This window comes from Zea mays, chromosome 3 (assembly GCF_902167145.1).
Source record: "Zea mays cultivar B73 chromosome 3, Zm-B73-REFERENCE-NAM-5.0, whole genome shotgun sequence".
Classification (NCBI taxonomy): Eukaryota; Viridiplantae; Streptophyta; class Magnoliopsida; order Poales; family Poaceae; genus Zea; species Zea mays.
Window position 1 is genome coordinate 196720769 of NC_050098.1, and position 21145 is coordinate 196741913.

Sequence of the window (21145 nt, forward strand, 5' to 3'; positions counted from 1 at the left end):
CATCAACATTCTCATCAAGTGAGGTGAACATCCGTGGGTTGCCTGTCATATGTTGTGTGCATCCACTATCAATAACCCAATGGCTCCCACCAGTCTTGTAGTTCACCTACATCCACAGGCAAATCAAGCTTGAGTTTTGAGGGCCCTATATTGCATAGGACCAGTGACTTTCTCAATCAAGGACTTTGCAACCCAAATTTGTCTAGGTCTACTCTTGCTTGGTGGACCTAGGAATGTAACTTTGACTTTTCCATTTGCTACTTTTCTTAGAACATAATGAGCATTGAAGGCAAATGGTCTTGAGTGCTTTGGCAAGGGAGTTGGTGGTTTGGCTTTGCAGTTGTGGGCAAAATGACCTTCTTTTACACATTCAAAGCATTTGATAGGCTTATGAGTCTGCTTTGGCTTGTATTGAGTTGTAGCTTTCTTTTGCACAAAAGAATTATATCCAATACCACTCTTGTTGTTTTTCATGACAGTGTTCATGAGCAATTCATTTTGGAGGTATTGGCCCTTGTTGAACTTTTGCACACTTGTTGCAAGATGTTCATTTTCACTCTTAAGTTTCTTGACCTCATTTTTAAGCCTTTCATTATCCACTGCCAACTCATTGTTGAAGCCATTGTTCTCAATGGCAACCTTTCCTCTAGTAGTTGCATCAGTCAAGTATCTCTTCAATTTTTGGTTGTCTAATGTCAAGACTTCAACTTTTTCGGTCAGTTCATCATGTAGACTAGTTTGATCACCTTGACTCAAATCACCACATGAGGTTGCTACATCAATCTTAACAACAGGGTTAATAGCCTCATGTGTATTGCAAGATAAAAGTTCATTTTCAACAAGAATATTATCATGATCAAATTTAATCTTAATATAGTCTTCCTTAATTTTCACTAGTATATCTTTCAACTCCCTATTAGCTTCATTTAACTTGTCACATTTATCCTTAGCATCTTTTAGGGAGGATGTAAGATCATTTACAGTGGATGACATAGTATTGTTTTCTTCTTTCATTTCATCACTAGCTTTCATAACTATGTCATATTTGGCATTTAAAAATTCATTTTCATCTTTCAACTTATCACATTTAGCTTTTGACTTCCTAATGATTTGAGTGTATCCTTAAGCAAGTTAGCTAGTTCATCATAGGAAGGTGAAGCAAATTCATCATCACTATCACTATCACTATCACTATCATCAATAATATCATTATCATTTTGTACCTTCTGTTCACCTCTAGCCATCAGACATAGGTGAGAAGTCGATGATGGTGATGGTGGTGGTGAAGAGAAGTCCCCAGCGATGGCTGCAACTTTTTCATCATTTTCTTCTTCACTTGAAGAAGATCCACTTGATGACTCAATGTCAGTGAGCCAGTCACCAACAATGTATGCATTTCCATTTTTCTTTTTGTTGAACCTCTTGTGCTTCCCATCTTTCCTCTTGAAGAATCTCTTTTACTTTTTCTCATCATCACTGTCATCTTCTTTCTTGCCCTTGAACTTGTTCTTCTTAGGCTTGTTACATTGATGAGTAAGATGACCAAGCTCTCCACAGTTGTAGCAATCCATTTTAGAAATGAGCTTTCTTTTACTCGAAAAGAATTTCTTCTTTCTAGAGTCAAACTTGATGCCTTATCTGTTGAGCGTCTTTAACATCTTGGTGGTCTTCCTCACCATCAAGGCAATGCTAGCATCAAGATCATCATCACTTGAGGATTCCTCCTCAATTTGCACTTTAGATTTTCCTTTTCTTTCTTAATTTGCTTTGAGAGCCAAATCCTTTCTCTTGGAAGATGACTCATCCTTGTCATTGATATGCATATACATCTCATGAACATTGATCTTTCCCAAAATCTGTGTAGGTGTGGTAACTGAAAGATCCATATTTGTCAATTGGGAGGACACTGAGAATCTTCCTCACAACATCCAGTTGTGAAATTTGTGTAAGCCCCAAGCCATTTACCTCCTCTACAAGAATATTGAGACATGAGTACATAACATTGGCATTTTCATTAGCAAGCATCTCAAAAGAATTTAATTTTCTCATAGCAATGTGATATCTCTCCTCACGCTCACTTCTAGTTCCTTCATGTAGAGCATATATGTCCATCCACAAATCATGAGCATTTTTATGGTTTCTAACTCTATTAAATACATCTTTGCAAAGGCCTCTAAAAAGAGTGTTTTTGGCCTTAGCATTCCATTTCTCATAGTTAAACTCTTCACCTACAAGATTTGTGGGATCTCTAGGTTCGGGAAAACCTTGTGTGGCGGCTTTGTAGACACCAATGTCTATAGCCTCTAAGTAAGCTTCCATATGAATTTTCCAATATGGAAAATCGTCACCATCAAAAATGGGAGGAGGCCCATCCCCACCGGACATCGTTACTCTACCGATTAAGCTAATCTAAGAGCAACAAGGCTTTGATACCCAAGAGGGGGGTGAATTGGGCTTTTCTAAAAAATCAACAATAATTAAAACCTAAAAAAGACCCCAACTTCACCCCAACAACTAGCAATAAGTGAATAATACTAGAAATACAACAATGCTAAGACAATACTTCAAATACTTGCTAAACAAATACACAATGTAAAATACTTGAATTAAGTGCGGAATGTAAAACAAGGTTTAGAAGACTCCTCCATTTTTTCTCGAGGTATCGAAGAGTCGGCACTCTCCCCTAGTCGTCGTTGGAGCACCCGCGCAAGGGTATCGCTCCCCCTTGGTCCTCGCAAGAACCAAGTGCTCACTATGAGATGATCCTTTGCCACTCCGGCGCGGTGGATCCCTCACGACCGCTTACAAACTTGAGTCGGGTCACAAACAAAATCTCCACGGTGATCACCGAGCTCCCAACACCACCAAGCCATCTAGGTGATGCCGATCACCAAGAGTAACAAGCCGTAGACTTTTGCTTGACCAAGAGAAGCCTAATGCATGCGGTGTGTGCTCTAGGTGGCTCTCGCTAGCGCTAATGAGGTCCAAATGCGGGATTAAGATTCACTAATCACCTCACTAGGCTTTGTGGTGCTTGCAATGCTCTACCAAAGTGTAGGAGTAAATGTGGGCAGCAAGACACTTAATATGGTGGGTGGAGGGGGTATAAATAGCCCTCACCCACCAACTAGCCGTTACAGGAACTTTCCTACGCATGGGCACACCGGACAGTCCGGTGCGCCACCGGTGCAACAACGGTCGACTCCAACGGCTAGTTCTGACAGCTAGCGGTTGGGCTGATGGCACACCGGACAGTCTGGTGCGCGGTGTGCCACTAAAATTCAACTCGCTAACAGCACGCTCTCGGGTTTCTGCGTGCAGGGAACCCTCTTCCCTGGGCCAGACTGGCCCCACTGGCAGAGGGTGCACCGGACAGTCCGGTGCACACTGGACAGTCTGGTGCCCCAAAGCCAGAAACCCTAGTTTCTGTTTTGTGCTGTTTTTCAATTCAGTTTTCGTTCTAACTCGTGAGTATGTTCTAGAGTGACACCTAGCACTATATGTGAGTGTGAATATGCACCAACACTACACTAGAACTCTATTGGTCAAACTACTCATCGACAACCCTCTTTATAGTACGACTAAAACAAAATAAAAGTCCTAACTATATCACGAGTGTCCGCAACTCCTTGACACTCGTAATACGAAGACCTTCACTTTTTGCTTCGTCGCTTTAGCTGTCGCTTCAAGTTCTTATCTCCGGGATTGTTTTCACCATTGTAGTACATCTACCTGTAATGCGACCTAACTTACCATTTGCCTCTACAAAACACATGTTAGTCACATATAATATTACGTTGTCATTAATCACTAAAAGCAACCAGGGGCCTAGATGCTTTCATTGTGCCTGCTCCTGCAGCTGAAAACGAAGCACAAGATCCCGAGGAAAAGTCTACTCCAATGGAAACTAACACAAAGGTGTGATATATTCTTCACAAATTTTAGATTTAGAACATGTGGAGGACTCTTATTTTGTTTGCAACATGCTGATGGATTTGATGATTTTAGATTGTTGCGAGCTTCCATAATGGGTTCTTTCTGTTTATTCTAACTGCTTGCCTTATCTTGAGATGGCATAGCAGGATGTCGATTTGGAGGTTATCATTCTTGTTGTGATCATGTGCTAGAAATTTACAGATTAGTTTCATGCAAGTTATATACTTGTGTTAATTGGCTTGGTTCGATGCCCTTTAGGGGTTATGACCGGTGTTTATATATTGCTGATATATGCGGTTATAGAGAAGAGAGAAGATAGGGATATACATGGATGGGATCGTAATCCACAACTAACCCACTGTGAATCATGGTTGAGAGACACAACTCTCTCTAATCTAGGAATAGACGTAACAAACTATGTTTTCATCTAATACCCCCTCAATCTGGAAGCTGTTGAAATAAGTTCGTATTGTTTCTGAAATGCTTGAATATCGGAGTAAGAAGTGTCATTGTCATGATGTCGACCACTTGATCCTCCGACGATATGGCACGAACCTCTAGTTGTTTCATGGCATCAGGCTCTCTGACAAAATGATAACCAATCTCCACATGCTTCAAACGACAATGAAAAACTGGTTTTGCCATGTGATATGAAGCGCCTATGTTATCACACCATAGGCTCGGTGGTCGTGGAAGAGGAATGCAAATTTCGTGAAGAAGAACCTGAAGCCAGATGATCTCTGTTGTGGCATTAACGATGACTTTATATTCAGCTTAAGTGTTTGTCCAGACATTGTAGCTTGCTTGCGAGAACTCCAAGAAATAAGGTTGCCCCCAAGAAAATGGCGTACCCACCGATACTATGTCGATCATCCAAATTACCAGCCCAATCTGCATCTGAAAAGGCACTAAGTAGCAATGATCCAGTCTTGATAAAACATAAGCCATAATCAATTGTGTCCTGGAGATAACGAAGAATGTGTTTAACTGCAGTCCAATGCACTGAAGTAGGGGCAGCCATATAACTGACAAACACGATTTACCAAGAACAAAATATTTGGTCGAGTCAATGATAGATACTGGAGTGCTCCCACAACAGACTTATGCCGAGTGGAGTTCTCTGGTGATAAAGGTTCTCCATTTGTTAGAGTAATCTTTTCAGCGGGGACCATCGGTGTAACACCAGCACTAGCAGCAAGCATATTAGTCTGGGAAAGAAGATCATGAATGTACTTGTGTTGTGTTAAGATGAGACCATTAATATGATGATGTACTTCAACACCCAAAAATAGCTCAAGGGTCCAAGATCTTTTGCTACGAAACCATCTCCGAGTTGCCTAAGCAAGCGATCAATGGCCATTAAACTGGAACTAATGATGATTATATCATCAACATATATAATAAAATAGATCTTGATGCCACCTTTGTTAAAAATAAACAGAGATATATCTGCTTTTGAGGCCGAAAAACCCAGGGCAAGTAATGTAGTGTTTAGGCGAGAGAACCATGCACGTGGAGCTTATTTGAGGCCATACAATGACTTATCAAGCTTGTAAATATACTCTCGACGAGTGGAATCCTCAAACCCAGGTGGTTGCTTCATATAGATGTCTTCGTCAAGAAAACCATGAAGGAAGGCATTTTGAATATTGATTTGCTGAATAACTGTCGGTACCCTGAATCAGGGGTACCCCTTACTACAACAAGCGCACGGAAGCAGCGCGCCAACCGCCGATCAAGCTTTGGCCCCATCTACAGGCTCGTATCCTCCCATGAGGCGGGCCCGGGGGCCACTGTCGATACCCTGAATCAGGGGTACCCCTTACTACAGTATGAAGACACGGTGCCCGCGCGACTATCCCTAGTCGCGCGGTGAACAGCACCCGGGCCCTCCACGTGGGCGGCTCCGAGGTCGCCACATGGCCAGGGAAGACAATATCCTCCAAGGTATCAACGGTGGGTCTGGACCCCAATGGGAAAGTGCTGGACCCCTGCATATCCGGACCGGACCTCTGGGCAGGGTCCAGGACCTCCGCGGGTACAGACCAGACCCTCGGGACGGGTCCCAGACCTCTCTGTGTAGGGTCTGGGCCACCCTCAGCAGGGTCCCGGGATTCTGGGATAAAGAATACCCAGGCCTTAATCAAGGCCAGGCGGGGGTCTGGAGCCGACACGTGTCCGGACCATACCATGTACACTTCTGCTCCCCGCTCAGGCAGAGACTCGATGCTGCCACGTGGCCTACTGCCCATGACGTAAGCCAGCAGGCGAAGCCTGACGTAAGGCCTCTAGGCCGCGCGGTGCTGCATTTATTGCGGATAAGGCGCGCCGCCTATCTATTCCACTGGTAGGTGATGTGCCGCCTCAGCATTTAATGAGCCCTGCCACTCCACTCGCAGGCGATGTGCCACCTCAGCATTTAATGTGCCCTCTCCACTCCACTGGCAGGCAGTGACCAGGCCGTCTCACAGGCGGCATGCCTGTCTGTTCCGCTGGCAGGCAGTGCACCCAAGCTGCGGCACACACTGTGCTAATCATCACTCGTACGTGGCCAGGGAAGCTTCCCCTGCACGCCAATACTACGCGCGCTACGGATATCTGGGCGCAAGGAGATTGCACTGGCGACTGGCATTAGTTGCTCCAAGGATTACATCCGTTATGCCCCTGGGCCCGCATGTTGGGGATTAGCACCCTTGTACGTGCCCCCCTTCAGCTATAAAAGGGGAGGCACACAACGTTACAGACTCAAGCTCACTCGGACACACTTAGACCAAGCTTAGGCTCACAAGTTCATACAAGCTCTCAAGCTCAATACATCACACAGTGGAGTAGGGTATTACGCTCCGGCGGCCCGAACCACTCTAAACTCTTGTGTGTTCTTGTGTTTGTTCATCGCTTAACAGACTTGCAAAACGCTTAGGCCCCCCCTCATCTTAGGATTTAGGGCGGGTGCATTCCGCCACCCGGTCGGAGAATTTCCCCTCCGACAATAACCTAGCCACAAGAGACAACCAATGATAGAAGAAGTCGAATTGTAGTGGGCTTTACAATTGCACTGGAGGTGCCATCATAATGCACACCATATTGCTGCTTGAATCCTCTAGCAACAAGTCGAGCCTTATAGCGATCAACCAAGCCATCAAGTTTTTGCTTTATTTTGAAGACCCATTTGCAATCGACCACATTCAAGCCAAGTCGAGGAGGAACAAGGTGCAAAGTAGCATTTTTAATGAGAGCACAATACTCATCATCCATAGCCAGTCTCTAAAGAGGATCATTAAGAGAAACAATGTGATAAGTAGGAGATGAATCATATGACAGTACCACAAAGTATGTAGCAGTGTCATCTGTGCATTGCTTGGGCTTGCGAATATTGTGCCAAAGTCTCGTGTCGTATGGGTGTTCAGCAGGGTGAGACACCGGTGCCAGTATTGCATGCTCCTCAGAACTAGAAGCAAGGACCAAAGCTACTGGGGCACCATGTGGTGTCGTTCCAAGCAGAGTGTGGGTAGATGGATTGGCGTCCACTGATGCCATATAGGGCGCAGGATAATTGTCTGCTGAATCCTGAGGCTCCTCCGTCCGAGCGGGAGATGGTCCTAGCACCGAGGATTGCGCCAGATCTGCTGCATCCAAAGAAACAACAGACAAACGAACATGCATAGGATCATAGCTCAACAAAATCTTGCAATCGTCCATTTCTTTGTTACGTAATGGAGTGTTAGGATCATAGGACAAACTCTGGAAGGAAAAACATTCTCATAAAAAACAATGTCTTTTGAAATATAGATGTGACCAAAATTGGGATCAAGACATCTGTACCCCTTATGGAGTGATCTATAGCCCAAGAACACACTCCTTAGATCGAAAGGATAGCTTATGTCTGTTGTAGGGCCGAAATGAGCCCAACAAGCACATCCAAAAACACACAACATAGAATAATTTAGAGAAGTGTGAAAAAAGCGCTCTAAAGGGCTAGTATTATCGATGACACGAGTAGGCATGCGATTTATTAGATAGGTGGTGGTGAGAAAAGCGGGAAAATTTAATGGGAACATGTGCATGAGCTAAAAGAGCAAGCCCGGTCTCTACAATGTGTCGATGTTTTTGTTCGTCTAAGCCGTTTTGCTGGTGTGTGTGAGGACACGAGATGCGATGGGCAATACCCATGGAGCGGAAGAAAGTGATGTGTATTTTTTGGTATTCTCCACCCCAATCAGATTGAATACATTTGATCTTTCTATCAAGGAGACGCTCTACATGAGTCTTAAACTCTATGAATACGAGGAGAATCAGTTTAGGCATGCATTAAGTAAATCCTGCAAAATTTGCTAAAGTCATCATTTAAACTGATGTAATAAGAAAAACCACCAATAGAGCTAGGGGCAGGGCCCCAAACATCTGAGTGAATAATCTCCAAACGAGAAGTAGAACGATGAACATAATGTGTGTAAGGCAATTGATGACTTTTAGCAAGCTAACACGCATTACAAAGTGACGATGAATGATCTCTAGAACACGAGAGTTTATTTAAATGCAAAATAGACCGAACTACTTGGGGTGCAGGATGTCTAAGGCGTGCATGCCAATAAGAGTATGTAGTAGATCTTGTTGCAAGAGCATGTTTGAGCGCGGAAGATTTGTGGACTTGATTGGATAGAGTCCTGACTCACATCGCCCGTCTAGAAGGCTTTTCCTCGACTGCTGGTCCTTAATGGAAAAATACCAAGGATTATATTCAAAAAATACAACATTATCTCGTGAAAAATATGCACTGAATGAAGGTTTTTAGTAATGTTGGGAACATGAAGGATATTACATAACACAAGAGGACGGTTGGCAATATTAAGAGAGGAATGACCAATATGCGTAATTCACAAACCTGATCCATTGCCGACATGGACTTGTTCATTGCTGTGGTAGCATTCACGGACGTTAAGACGGTCTAGATCGCTGGTGATGTGGTCGGTGGCGTCGGTGTTGGTGTACTAGTTGGTATCAACCTTCGAGGATGTGGTGGCGATGTGTGTGGAAGGAGGTTCCTCGAAGTAGGTGTCGTCCATGTGGTACCAGCAGCGTATGGCCATGTGATCTTCCTTGCCGCAAATCTGGCAGATGGGGCGCGAAGTAGAGCTAGACGGACGACGGTCGTTGGGACGTGAAAGAGCACCCCAAGAGGCCGCCCACCTCCACGACCACAGGAGCGGCCACCACCACGACCCTTGGACTGGCCACCTCAGCCAGTGTAGTTGGCAGATGACCCCATCTATAGCTGAAGATCTGCATGATGTCGTAGTTGACACGCCTCAAAAGTGATGAGGTGAGCATAGACGTTGTCGAGGGAGATGTAGTCCTTGGTCGTTATAGATGTAACCAAGGGGTCGTAGTCCGACGGAAGCCCAGCTAGAAGATATGCTTGCACATCCTCATCATGAAGAGCGACATCCACAGTAGCCAACTGTGAGGCAAGGTTCTTGACTTTGTGAAAGTAATCTACCACAGACAGATCACCTTAATGGACGGTGGCAACCTCGACGCGTTATTGCACTGTGCGAGCACGGGTCGAGGGGGAAAATTTCGTCCGGATATAATCCCAGACTTCCTTTGACGTCTTGGCATCCAGGACATCGCAAATCATCTCTTTAGTCAACGATGAGAGGAGCCCGCTCAGGACATGCTGGTCAGTATTGTACCATTGCTCATAGGCAGGATTGGGAACCAGCTCAACGCCAGTTTGTGCGGACGCCGCGATTTGTGACGCCGGTGCGATGAGGGTGCCGTCAAGGTATCCGATAAGCTTGGAGCTACGTAGGTATGGAAGCAGCTGCGCACGCCATATAAAGAAGTTGTTTTGTTGAGCTTGATGGTGACAACATGGTGGAGGGGAATGATAGTGGTGGACATGATGGACGGCACAACAGATGAGACGACAGTAGGAGAGGAGGAGGATATAACAATGAACATGGATCGAGTGATTAAGCCCTTGGCTCCGATACCATGTTAATTGGCTTAGCTCGATGCCCTATAAGGGTTGTTGGGACTTGCTCTCCGATGCAAATTGATCCAACGGGGGAGTGTAGCAACGCAAACAGGGTTTTTGCACGAGATGGCAATAGCTCTGTTAATCTAGCCTCTCAAGGGCACTGTGCGGGGGTAATTATAGGTATCTGTGTGCCCAGCGTCCTGTGTTAAGGATGCATGTGCCCTCAGACACCTAGGTTATCCCCGGAATATTCCCATAAAGCGGGGTTACAGACCGTAATTACAGGGATGCCTTTACAAATTAGGCCCGTAATGCGCAGCGGCCACGCAGGGCCTGTTACAATGGGCCGGATCACACGTGGGCCTCCATGCTGGACGAGGTCGCAAGATGAGACGACCTCGTCATAGGTCTTCAACCGGTGACGTATGGGATGAAGGGTGAGTCTGCCCATTGTCTTGTCTCCGTTGGTGCAGCGAGGACGGCGAAGGCATCGAGCGAAGGGTGGCGTCTTCGCCTTCACCCCAACATTTGCCCTCCGAGGGACCAGTTCGACTAAGTCATCTGGTGCCGAAGACGTCGCTAGATGGCGGAGATGCTGCCCTCGCTCGAAGTGGTTCCGCGGGGGTTTTTGACATGACCGTTGATTGACGCCGTACTGTGGGATTGCGGGTTTCCCGAAGCGTCGCGCCCTGTGTATAAAAGGGGGCGGGGGGTGGCGCGTTTTGAACTTTATCTTTCCGCGCTCCGCAAAAACCCTAACTGCCTTCTGAAATCGCTCGCTGCTCGTCTGCCCTCCTTGCTCTTGCTCGTCGGAGATCTAGCCCGTGTGAAGCAGACCGCCCGCCGCCGCCGGTACGTAGCGATGCCGTCCTCTTCTTCTTCTGCTGCCGCTACGCCGCCGGCCGACGCGTCGTCTGAGGAGACGCTGAGCAACGTGGCGGCGGAGGAGTTGCACGCCGGCGACATGGTGGATTTCGGCGCATGGTGGATGTCCTCGGTTCGCGTGCAAGACATGCAGCAGCTTGGTTATTTTGGCGGCGGAGTGGCACGTGTCCCGGGGGCGGAGGAGGTCCCCGAGCCAGAAGGCGAGTTGGTTGTCTTCGAGGCGTTCTTCGCCGCTGGTCTTCGTCTGCCCGCGCATCGATTCGTGGGAGAAGTCCTGCGCAGATTCAACGTCCAGGTCCACCAGCTGACGCCGAATGCCGTGGTGGCCCTGTCAAAATATGTCTGGGCAACAACTTCGTACGGCGGGCAGCCATCGGTCGAAGTCTTCACGAAGTATTATTGTCTGCATTGGCAAAAAAGGATGATCGGAGATAAGATTGCCCAATTTGGGTCCTGTACATTTACGTCGAAGACCGGCAAGACTTCGATGGAAGTCGTTGAGTTGGTTCCTTGCGCCCGCAATAAATGGGGCAACTGGTGGGAGTTTTGGTTCTACGTTGCCGAGGGCACAGTCGAAGACCATCCAGGGCTCCCCGTGGCCGAGATGTGCTCGCATTATTACTCAGCATACCCGCAGTTTGAAGTGGCGGAGGAGAATGCAGACGAAGGGGCTCTGCGATGCGCGGCCGGCCTGAGTAGCGGGCGGGATCTGGTTGAGGAATTTGTCGCGTATGGGGTGTGGCCCTTGGCTCATGGCTGTGCGCTGGGCGAAGTATGCCCTCGCCAGATGCCTTCCCGTGGTGGGATGCTAGTGCGAAGTCCCGCCTTCGCACTGGATTTGCATAGCCGCGATCCCGCCGCATTCGTGCGTGAGGCGGAGGATGGTGCGGTGGGATCGCTTGAACAGGGTCTTCGAGTTGAACCGTCTACCGTATGGCGGTTATCCCGGGCAGGACGATGTCGACCGTCGCGGGAAGAAACCGGCGGCGGAGACCGGAGACGACCCCGCACCGGCGGCTGCCCCATCCTCTAAGAAGAGGAAGCTAGGTACTGCTATGGGAGGACTGGGGGTCTCCGATAGCTTTGCTATGGAGTTGATGGGGACATGCGCGGCCCCCGGGGGAAGGATGTCTTCGCCCGAGCTCCGGGAGTCTTCGGCGCGGATGCTGAAGGTTACCGGGGGTTGGTGGCCTAAGAACGTTCCGATCCCCCGCACGGTCGGCGAAGACTTTTTTACATATCGCATGGTTCGTGACTTCAGAGTGTTTCCTTATGAACGGAATATTGCTGTTGTTGTGTCGGCAGTGATGGATAAGGATCATCAGGAAGCTGCGCAAAAGCGTCGGGCGGTCGTCAGGCTGCCCGAGGCTAGGCCGAAGAGGGCGCGGGGGACCGCGAAGGCTGCCGTCCTCGGCGGTAGCCAGCCGACGCTGGCGGCGAAGTCGACCGGCCCTGGGTCCAGCAAGGTGCCGGATGTCGTGAAGGCAGCTGGCGCCGGCGGAGCCAAGTCTACCTCGACCGAAGCCGCGAAGGCCCGAGAATTGCCTCCGCCGGGAAAGCGCATTGCCGATTTCGGCACTGATATTAGTGTGGATGATTATCTCACTGGTAAGTCGTTGGCCCGTTTTTTTTTACTGTTGATGCGTCGCAGGATCAGGCGAGGGGCAACTGGTTGTTGTTCCGCCTGCGATGGTGACAACGGTGTCTGCCACAGTGCCTGTGGCGAAGAGTGGCGCTCTCAGCGCTGGCGGTGAGATTTCGGCGCTCGCTGCCGTCAAGGACGAGGCGGGCACTGTGTCCCGCCGGCTGAAGGAGGCGTCGCAGCAGCTAAGTCAGGTAAGTTGAGCTAGACTTCATTTTTACCGGTTTCGTTGGGATTGTTGTCTTATGTGTGTCTTTTAGGCGGCTGACTTCGCTGACCACGTGGCGTCGGGGGCCCTCACGGCAGTTGTGTCTGCCGAAGTCGAGAGACTTTGGGCGCAACATGCTGAGGCCGTCCGGGAAAAGTCGGCCGCCGATAGCAAGTGCCGCAAACTGGCGGAGAAGGTGGCCGTGCTGGAGGGCGAGAGGACTGAGCTTCGGCGCCAGCTGATGGAGGAGAGGAGGGAAGCTAATCAGGCCCTCGCCAAGGCGCAGTCTGCGCAGGCGGAGGCCAATGTGGCGTGGGTGGAGGGTAGCCTCGCCAGGCAACGCGCCGAGGAATGGGAGGAGCGGTTCAACGCTCTGCAGGCCCGCGTGGAGAGGGCCGAGGCTTTGACGCGCTCGAAGGTTGAGCGGACGCGCAAGCAGCTTATGGACTCATACCACGAGCTGGGCGCGCGGACCGCTGACTTCGAAGTGCCTGACCGAGAGTCAAGCCTTCGTTGCCTCGAGTGGCTGCAAGAGGAGTTGTTGGCGCTCCCGACCATTATGGAGGGATTTATGTCCTATGCCTCCCTGGTCACCTGCGAAGGGGCGATGAACGCGTTGTCCCGTGAAGGGTGTCGTCACTATGAGGTCTTCGACCGATCTGATGAGGATTTCGAATGTGAGATTTACAAGGTTGAGGACCCTGTGGTGAAGGAATCCGCGGGAGCCCTCTTTGACCGGATGTGGGGCCCCCACGGTCGGGAGGTGGTCAGGGAGCGGTCCGACACGGCGAGGGGTCAGGTAATGTTTGATTTTTGTCTGGTGTTGTTGAATGTGGGTTATATGTGGGCTTGCTGAATCTGTGTGCTGTGTTTCAGGCGGCGCATGACGAGAAAGTGGATGACTTCGGGGCTTTGAACAGCGCGCGGCCTGAGGCGGAGTCGAACCCGATGGCGGCTGGGCCCGAGGTCGCTCCGGCGCCGCCCCTAGAAACCGTCGAAGGCTCCCCTGATGCCCCCACAACCACTGCGGCCGGCGGTGGCTCGTCGCCAACCGCTGCGCCAACCGCTGCGCCGAGGGCTGAGGAACCCCCGAAGACGGCGGCAGAGCCGGCAGCGGAGGATCCCGCGGCGGCTGGGTCTTCGCAGGTGGCTTAGTGGGTGTGGGTAGTTAGGGAATTTTGTATATGTTGCTGAACCTTGGTTGCTGCGCAGGTTCAAGATTTTGGGCCTGTGCACGCAACCGCTACTGCTAATGTTTTGGCGGCTTCGACCGTGGATGATGGGAATGAATCGGATGAGTCTGCGTCTAAGTTTTCTGATTTTGGTGACTCTGGGAGTTCGGTTGAGTGGACGGAAGAGTCGTCGGATGAGGACTTGGATTACTTTGCGGCCTTGGATGTGGCAGCGGCGGAGGCTTCGCTGCGTGTTGCGGATGTTGAAGTTGTGCCTGGTCCAAGTGCTGGGCGTAGGCGGCGAAGGGCGGTTGCGAAGCGTAGAGTGAGTAAGGCGGACGGCGGTCGGCTTCGTGTGGGCAGGGCTGGCAGGCAGGAACTGTTGTCCTTGCCGGCCGTTGCGAGTGTAGGTGAGGGGGAGCTGCGAAGTCTTTTTGAGGGTGAGGAGCTGAGGATAATGCTATTTAACTATAGGGAGATGGGAATCATTCCGAAGGTTGAACCGATGTAAAGTGTGATGCCCTCGCTGTACATATGTAATGGCTTGTATGATGAGGTTGTGTGCCTTCGCACATTCGGCTATGCTCACGAAGGTGTTGCGCACTTGGTCTGGTGTATTTGTTATGTCGGTCTGGCGCGCATGTAGTCGGTCTTTGCACGGACAGTTTGGTGGTCTTTTTCGCACTTGTTGTGCTTGGTCCGGCTGCACCCTTGGGTGACTTTTGCACGGATAGTTTTTGCGGAAGACTTTGATTTTTCGCACTTGTTGTGCTAGTCCGGCTGCACCCTTAGGCGACTTTTGCACGGATAGTCTTTCTTGAGGAAGACTTCGATTTTTCGCACTTGTTGTGCTAGTCCGGCTGCACCCTAGGCGACTTTTGCACGAATAGTCTTTTTGAGGAAGACTTCGATTTTTCGCACTTGTTGTGCTAGTCCGGCTGCACCCTTAGGCGAGTTTTGCACGGATAGTCTTTCTTGAGGAAGACTTCGATTTTTCGCACTTGTTGTCCTAGTCCGGCTGCACCCTTAGGCGACTTTTGCACGAATAGTCTTTCTTGAGGAAGACTTCGATTTTTCGCACTTGTTGTGCTAGTCCGGCTGCACCCTTAGGCGACTTTTGCACGGATAGTCTTTCTTGAGGAAGACTTCGATTTTTCGCACTTGTTGTGCTAGTCCGGCTGCACCCTTAGGCGACTTTTGCGCGGAGTGTCGCACGCGAGGGTAGCTAGCGCTGGGCCTCGCGGTGACTCTGTATTGGTCGAATGTCGAAGACCGTCGGCGCGGTCTTTTTTCGACGTAGATTTTTGCGGGGGATTTTTCACTTGTATATTACATGACTCCGCCTCGTTAAAAACCTCACCCCCGGGAGGAAAAGAGTGCGGGCCAGAATAAAATTGTTTTTGCGAATTACAAGGGCGAGCTAACCCTGATGAGTCAAACAAAAAATTTGCGGAGATTATCGATGTTCCAGGAATGCTCCAAGTCTTCGCCGTTTGGCGTTGCGAGCCTGTATGCGCTGGGGGATGCCTTCGTCTTGACAATGAAAGGGCCCTCCCACTTGGGCTCCAGCTTGCCCCTGGACTCTGTCCGAGCTGTACGGACGAGTACGAGGTCCCCTTCGCTGAATTCCCTCGGGATGACTGCGTGGTCGCGCCATGCTTTTGTCTGGGCTTGGTATTTTTTTAGAGCCTGTAGAGCAAAGACGCGGTCTCCATCGATAAGATCCTTCGAAGTGGGTTCATCCACGTCGGGGACAGCTGACGAAACTATCCACGGGGACCCATGTTTTATTTCTTGCGGGGTCATGGCCTCCGATCCATATAGGAGGCGGAAAGGGGTGAACCCAGTCGCCCTGCACTCAGTCGTGTTTAGCGCCCAGACCGCTTCAGGTAACAAATCGGTCCACCTGCCCTTTTTTCGTCGAGGAGCATCTTCTTGACAGCTGTGAAAATTTTTCCATTGGCGCGTTCCACAACTCCGTTGGACTGCGGGTGGTATACTGAGGCGAAGGCAAGCTTGGTGCCAATGGAGAAGCAGAAATCCTTGAAGTCTTGGCTGTCAAACTGCTTGTCGTTGTCAACTGTGAGTTCGGACGGTACTCCAAAGCGGCAAACAATGTTTTGCCAGAAGAATTTCTGTGCAGTCTTTGATGTTATTGTGGATACGGCCCTCGCCTCGATCCATTTGGTAAAATACTCGACAACGACAAAGGTGAACTTGAGGTTCCCCTAAGCCGTGGGCAGGGGCCCGACAATGTCCAGGCCCCAGCGCTGGAGAGGCCATGTGTGGGCGATCAGCTTTGTGAATTGCGAAGGGCTGCCTGATCTAGGAGAAAACTTCTGGCAGGCTTTGCAGGACCTTGTGACCCGATTTGCGGCGCAGATCATTGCGGGCCAGTAGAAACCTTGACGGATCACCTTTGCGGCTAGGGCCCTTGGCCCTGCGTGAGAGCCGCAAGTACCGCTGTGGACTTCGCGCAGGATTTGGACGCCTTCGATCTCGGCGACACATTTAAGCATTGGCTGACTGACCCCCTTCTTGTAAAGCTGGCCCTCAATCAGTGCGAAGTCCCGGCTTCGATGTTTGAGGCGCTTGGCCTCGTTGATGTCGGTTGGGTGGTAGTACCCCTGTAGGAACAGGGTTATTGGTGCCCGCCAGTCTTCGGTCATAATAAGGTTGACTATGTGGTGGCCCTCGCTGTCAATGGTTATTTGGAGCCCTTCGGGGCTCCGGACGGCTGGCGTGCCGATAACATGGTAGAACACGTCGAAGGGCAGGGACTCGCCTCTGGCGGCAGCCTTGGCCAATGCGTCGGCTTCTTTATTCTTGGCCCGGTCCACATGCTGCAAGGTGAATCCCTTGAATTGTCTCTCGAGACGTCGGATGGCCGCGAGGTATTGCATAAGTGCGGGGTCCTTTGCTGCATAGTCTTTCTCGACTTGGCCGGCGACTACCTTGGAGTCTGTTCTGACAATGCAGGTGGTGACACCAAGGGCCCTTAGCTTGCGGAGGCCGAGGATGACAGCTTTGTATTCTGCTATGTTGTTTGTGCATCTGTCAGATTCCAGAGCGAAGCTTAAGCGTGCCGCGTATCTGTGCTTGACCCCGGCGGGTGAGGTGATGACTGCAGCAGCGCCTGCCCCCGCATGGCACCATGCGCCGTTGTTGGAACTTGCTCACTGGAGTAAGTTGATCCAATGGGGGAATGTAGCAGCGCAAACAGGGTTTTTTGCACGAAATGGCAATAGCTCTGTTAATCTAGCCTCTCAAGGGCACTGTGCGGGGGTATTTATAGGTATCTGAGTGCCCAGCGTCGGGTGTTAAGGACGCATGTGCTCTCAGACACCTAGGTTATCCCTGAAATATTCCGATAAAGCAGGGTTACAGACCGTAATTACAGGGAGGCCTTTACAAATTAGGCCCGTAACGCGCGACGGCCACGCAGGGCCTGTTACAATGGGTCGGATCACACGCAGGCCTCCATGCTGGACGGGGTCGCAAGACGAGACGATCTCGTCATAGGTCTTCGTCCGGTGGCGTATGAGACGAAGGGTAAGTCTGCCCGTTGTCTTGTCTCCGTCGGTGCAGCGAGGACTGCGAAGGCCTCGAGCGAAGGGTGGCGTCTTCGCCTTCGCCCCAACATTTGCCCTCCGAGGGACCAGTTCGACTAAGTCATCTGGTGTCGAAGACGTCGCTAGATGGCGGAGACGCTGCCCTCGCTCGAAGTGGTTCCACGGGGTTTTTTGACATGATCGTTGATTGACACCGTACTGTTGGATTGTGGGTTTCCCGAAGCGCCGCGCCCCTGTGTATAAAAGGGGACGGGGGGCGGCGCGTTTTGAACGTTATCTTTCCGCGCTCCGCGAAAACCCTAACCTCCTTCTCAAACCGCCCGCTGCTCGTCTGCCCTCCTTGCTCTTGTTCGTCAGAGATCTGGCCCGCGTGAAGCAGACCGCCCGCCGCCGCCGATGGTATGTAGCGATGCCGACCTCTTCTTCTTCTGCTGCCGCTACGCCGCCGGCCGACGCGTCGTCTGAGGAGACGCTGAGTACTGTGGCGGCGGAGGAGTTGCGCGCCGGCGACACGGTGGATTTCGGCGCATCGTGGATGTCCTCGGTTCGCGTGCAAGACATGCAGCGGCTGGGTTATTTTGGCGGCGGAGTCGCTCGTGTCCCGGGGGCGGAGGAGGTCCCCGAGCCAGAAGGCGAGTTGGTTGTCTTCGAGGCATTCTTCGCCGCTGGCCTTCGCCTGCCTGCGCATCGATTCATGGGAGAAGTCCTGTGCAGATTCAACGTTCAGGTCCACCAGCTGACACCGAACGCCGTGGTGGCCCTGTCAAAATATGTCTGGGCGACGACTTCGTACGGCGGGCAGCCATCGGTCGAAGTCTTCGCGAAGTACTATTGCCTGCACTGGCAGAAAAGGATGATCGGAAATAAGGTTGCTCAGTTTGGGTCCTGTACGTTTACGCCAAAGACCGGCAAGACCTCGATGGAGGTAGTTGAGTTGATTCCTTGCGCCCGCAATAAATGGGGCAACTGGCATGAGTTTTGGATCTACGTTGCGGAGGGCACAGTCGAAGACCATCCGGGGCTCCCCGTGACTGAGATGTGCTCGCATTATTACTCAGCATACCCGCAGTTTGAAGTGGCGGAGGAGGATGCGGACGAAGGGGCCCTGCGGTGCGCGGCCGGCCTGAGTAGCGGGCGCGATTTGGTTGAGGAGTTTGTGGCCTATGGGGTGTGGCCTTTGGCGCATGGCTGGGCGCTGGGTGAAGTATGCCCTCGCCATATGCCTTCCCGTGGTGGGATGCTGGTGCGAAGTCCCACCTTCGCACTAGATTTGCATAGCTGCAATCCCGCCGCATTCGTGCGTGAGGCGGAGGATGGGGCGGTGCAGATTTTGGCCGGTATGTGCGGAAGACGGAGGGCTAGCGTAGCTGGGATATACGCGGGTCCAACGATTGCTTGAACAGGGTCTTCGAGTTGAACCGTCTGCCGTATGGCGGTTATCCCGGGCAAGACAATGTGGATCGTCGCGGGAAGAAACCGGCGGCAGAGGCAGGAGACGACCCCGCGCCGACGGCCGCCCCATCCTCTAAGAAGAGGAAGCTAGGTACTGCTACGGGAGGGCTGGGGGTTTCTGATGGTTTTGCTAGGGAATTGATGAGGACATGCGCGGCCCCCGGGGGAAGGATGTCCTCGCCCGAGCTCCGGGAGTCTTCGGCGCGGATGCTGAAGGTTACCGGGGGTTGGTGGCCTAAGAATGTTCCTATCCCCCGCGCGGCCGGCGAAGACTTTTTTACATCTCGCATGGTTCGTGACTGGAGAGTTTTTCCTTATGGACGGAATATTGCTGCTCTTGTGTCGGCAGTGATGGACAAGGACCGTCAAGGAGCTGCGCAGAAGCGCCAGGCGATCGTCAGGCTACCTGAGGCTAGGCCGAAGAAGTCGCGGGGGACCGCGAAGGCTGCTGCCCCCGAGGGCAGCCAGCCGACGCTGGCAGCGAAGTCGGCCGCCCCTGGGTCCAGCAGGGTGCCGGAGGCTGTGAAGGCGGCCGCCGCCGGCGGAACCAAGTCTGTCCCGGCCGGAGTCGCGAAGGCCCGAGAATTGCCTCCGCCGGGCAAGCGCGTTGCTGACTTCGCCACCGATATTAGCGTGGAGGATTATCTCGTTGGTAAGTTGATAGCCCGAGTTTTTTTTAACTGTTGGTACATTGCAGGGTCGGGCGAGGGGCAGCTTGTTGTTGTTCCGCCTGCGGTGGCGACCGTGGCGGCTGCCGTGGTGCCTGGGGCGAGGGGTAGCGCTGTCAGCGCCGGTGGTGAGATTCCGGCACTCACTGCCGTCAAGGACGAGGCGGGCGCTGTGTCCCACCGGCTGAAGGAGGCATTAAGTCAGGTAAGTTGAGCTAGACTTCGGCTTTTACCAGTTTCGTTGGGATTGTGGTCTTATATGTGTCTTGTAGGCAGCTGACTTCGCTGACCGCGTGGCGTCGGGGGCCCTTACGGCGGTTGTGTCTGCCGAGGTCGAGAGACTTCGGGCGCAACATGCTGACGCCATCCGGGAAAAGTCGGCCGCCGACAGCAAGTGCCGCAAGCTGGCGGAGAAGGTGGCCGCGCTGGAGGGCGAGAGGACTGACCTCCGGCGCCAACTGGCAGAGGAGAGAAGGGAGGCTAATGAGGCCTTCGCCAAGGCGCAGTCTGCGCAGGCGGAGGCCAATTTGGCGCGGGTGGAGGGTAGCCTTGCCAGACAGCGCACCGAGGAATGGGAGGAGCGGTTCAACGCCCTGCAGACCCGTGTGGAGAGGGCCGAGGCCTCGACGCGCATGGAGGCTGAGCGGACGCGCAAACAGCTTATGGACTCGTACCACGAGCTGGGCGCGCGGACCACTGAGTTCGAAGTGCCAGATCAAGAGCCCGGACTTCGCTGCCTCGAGTGGCTGCAGGAGGAGTTGCTGGCGCTCCCCGCCATTGTGGAGGGCTTTATGTCCTATGCCTCCCTGGTCACCTGCGAAGGGGCGATGAACGCGCTGTCCCGCGAAGGGTGCCGACACTACAAGGTTTTCGACCAAGCTGATGAGGATTTCGAGCGCGAGATTTACAAGGTTGAGGACCCTGTGGTGAAGGAATCCGTGGGAGCCCTCTTCGACCAGATGTGGGGTCCCCACGGTCGGGAGGTGGTCAGGGAGCGGTCCGACACGGCGAGGGGTCAGGTAATGTTTGACTCTTGTTTAGTGTTGCTGAATGTGGGTTATATGTGGGCTTGATGAATCTGTGTGCTGTGTCTCAGGCGACGCGTAACGAGAAAGTGGAGGACTTCGGGGCTTTGAACAGCGCACAACCTAACTCGGAGTCGAACCCGGTGGCGGCTGTGTCCGAAGTCGCCTCGGCGCCGCCCCCAGAAACCGTCGGAGGCGCCCCTGATGCCCCCGCAGCCCCTGCGGCGGCGGTGGCTCGTCGCCAACTGCTGCGCCGAGGGCTGAGGATCCTGTGAAGATGGCGGCGGAGTCGGCGGCGGAGGATCCCGTGACGGCTGGGTCTTCGCAGGTGGCTTAGCGGGTGTGGGTAGTTAGGGAATTTTGTATATGTTGTTGAACCTTGGTTGCTACGCAGGTTCAAGATTTTGGGCCTGCGCACGCAACCGCTACTGCTAATATTTTGGCGGCTTCGACCGTGGATGATGGGAATGAATCGGATGAATCTGCGTCTAGGTTTTCTGATTTTGGTGACTCTGGGAGTTCGGTTGAGTGGGCTGAAGAGTCGTCGGATGAGGATTTGGATTACTTTGCGGCCTTGGATGTGGCGGTGGCGGAGACTTCGC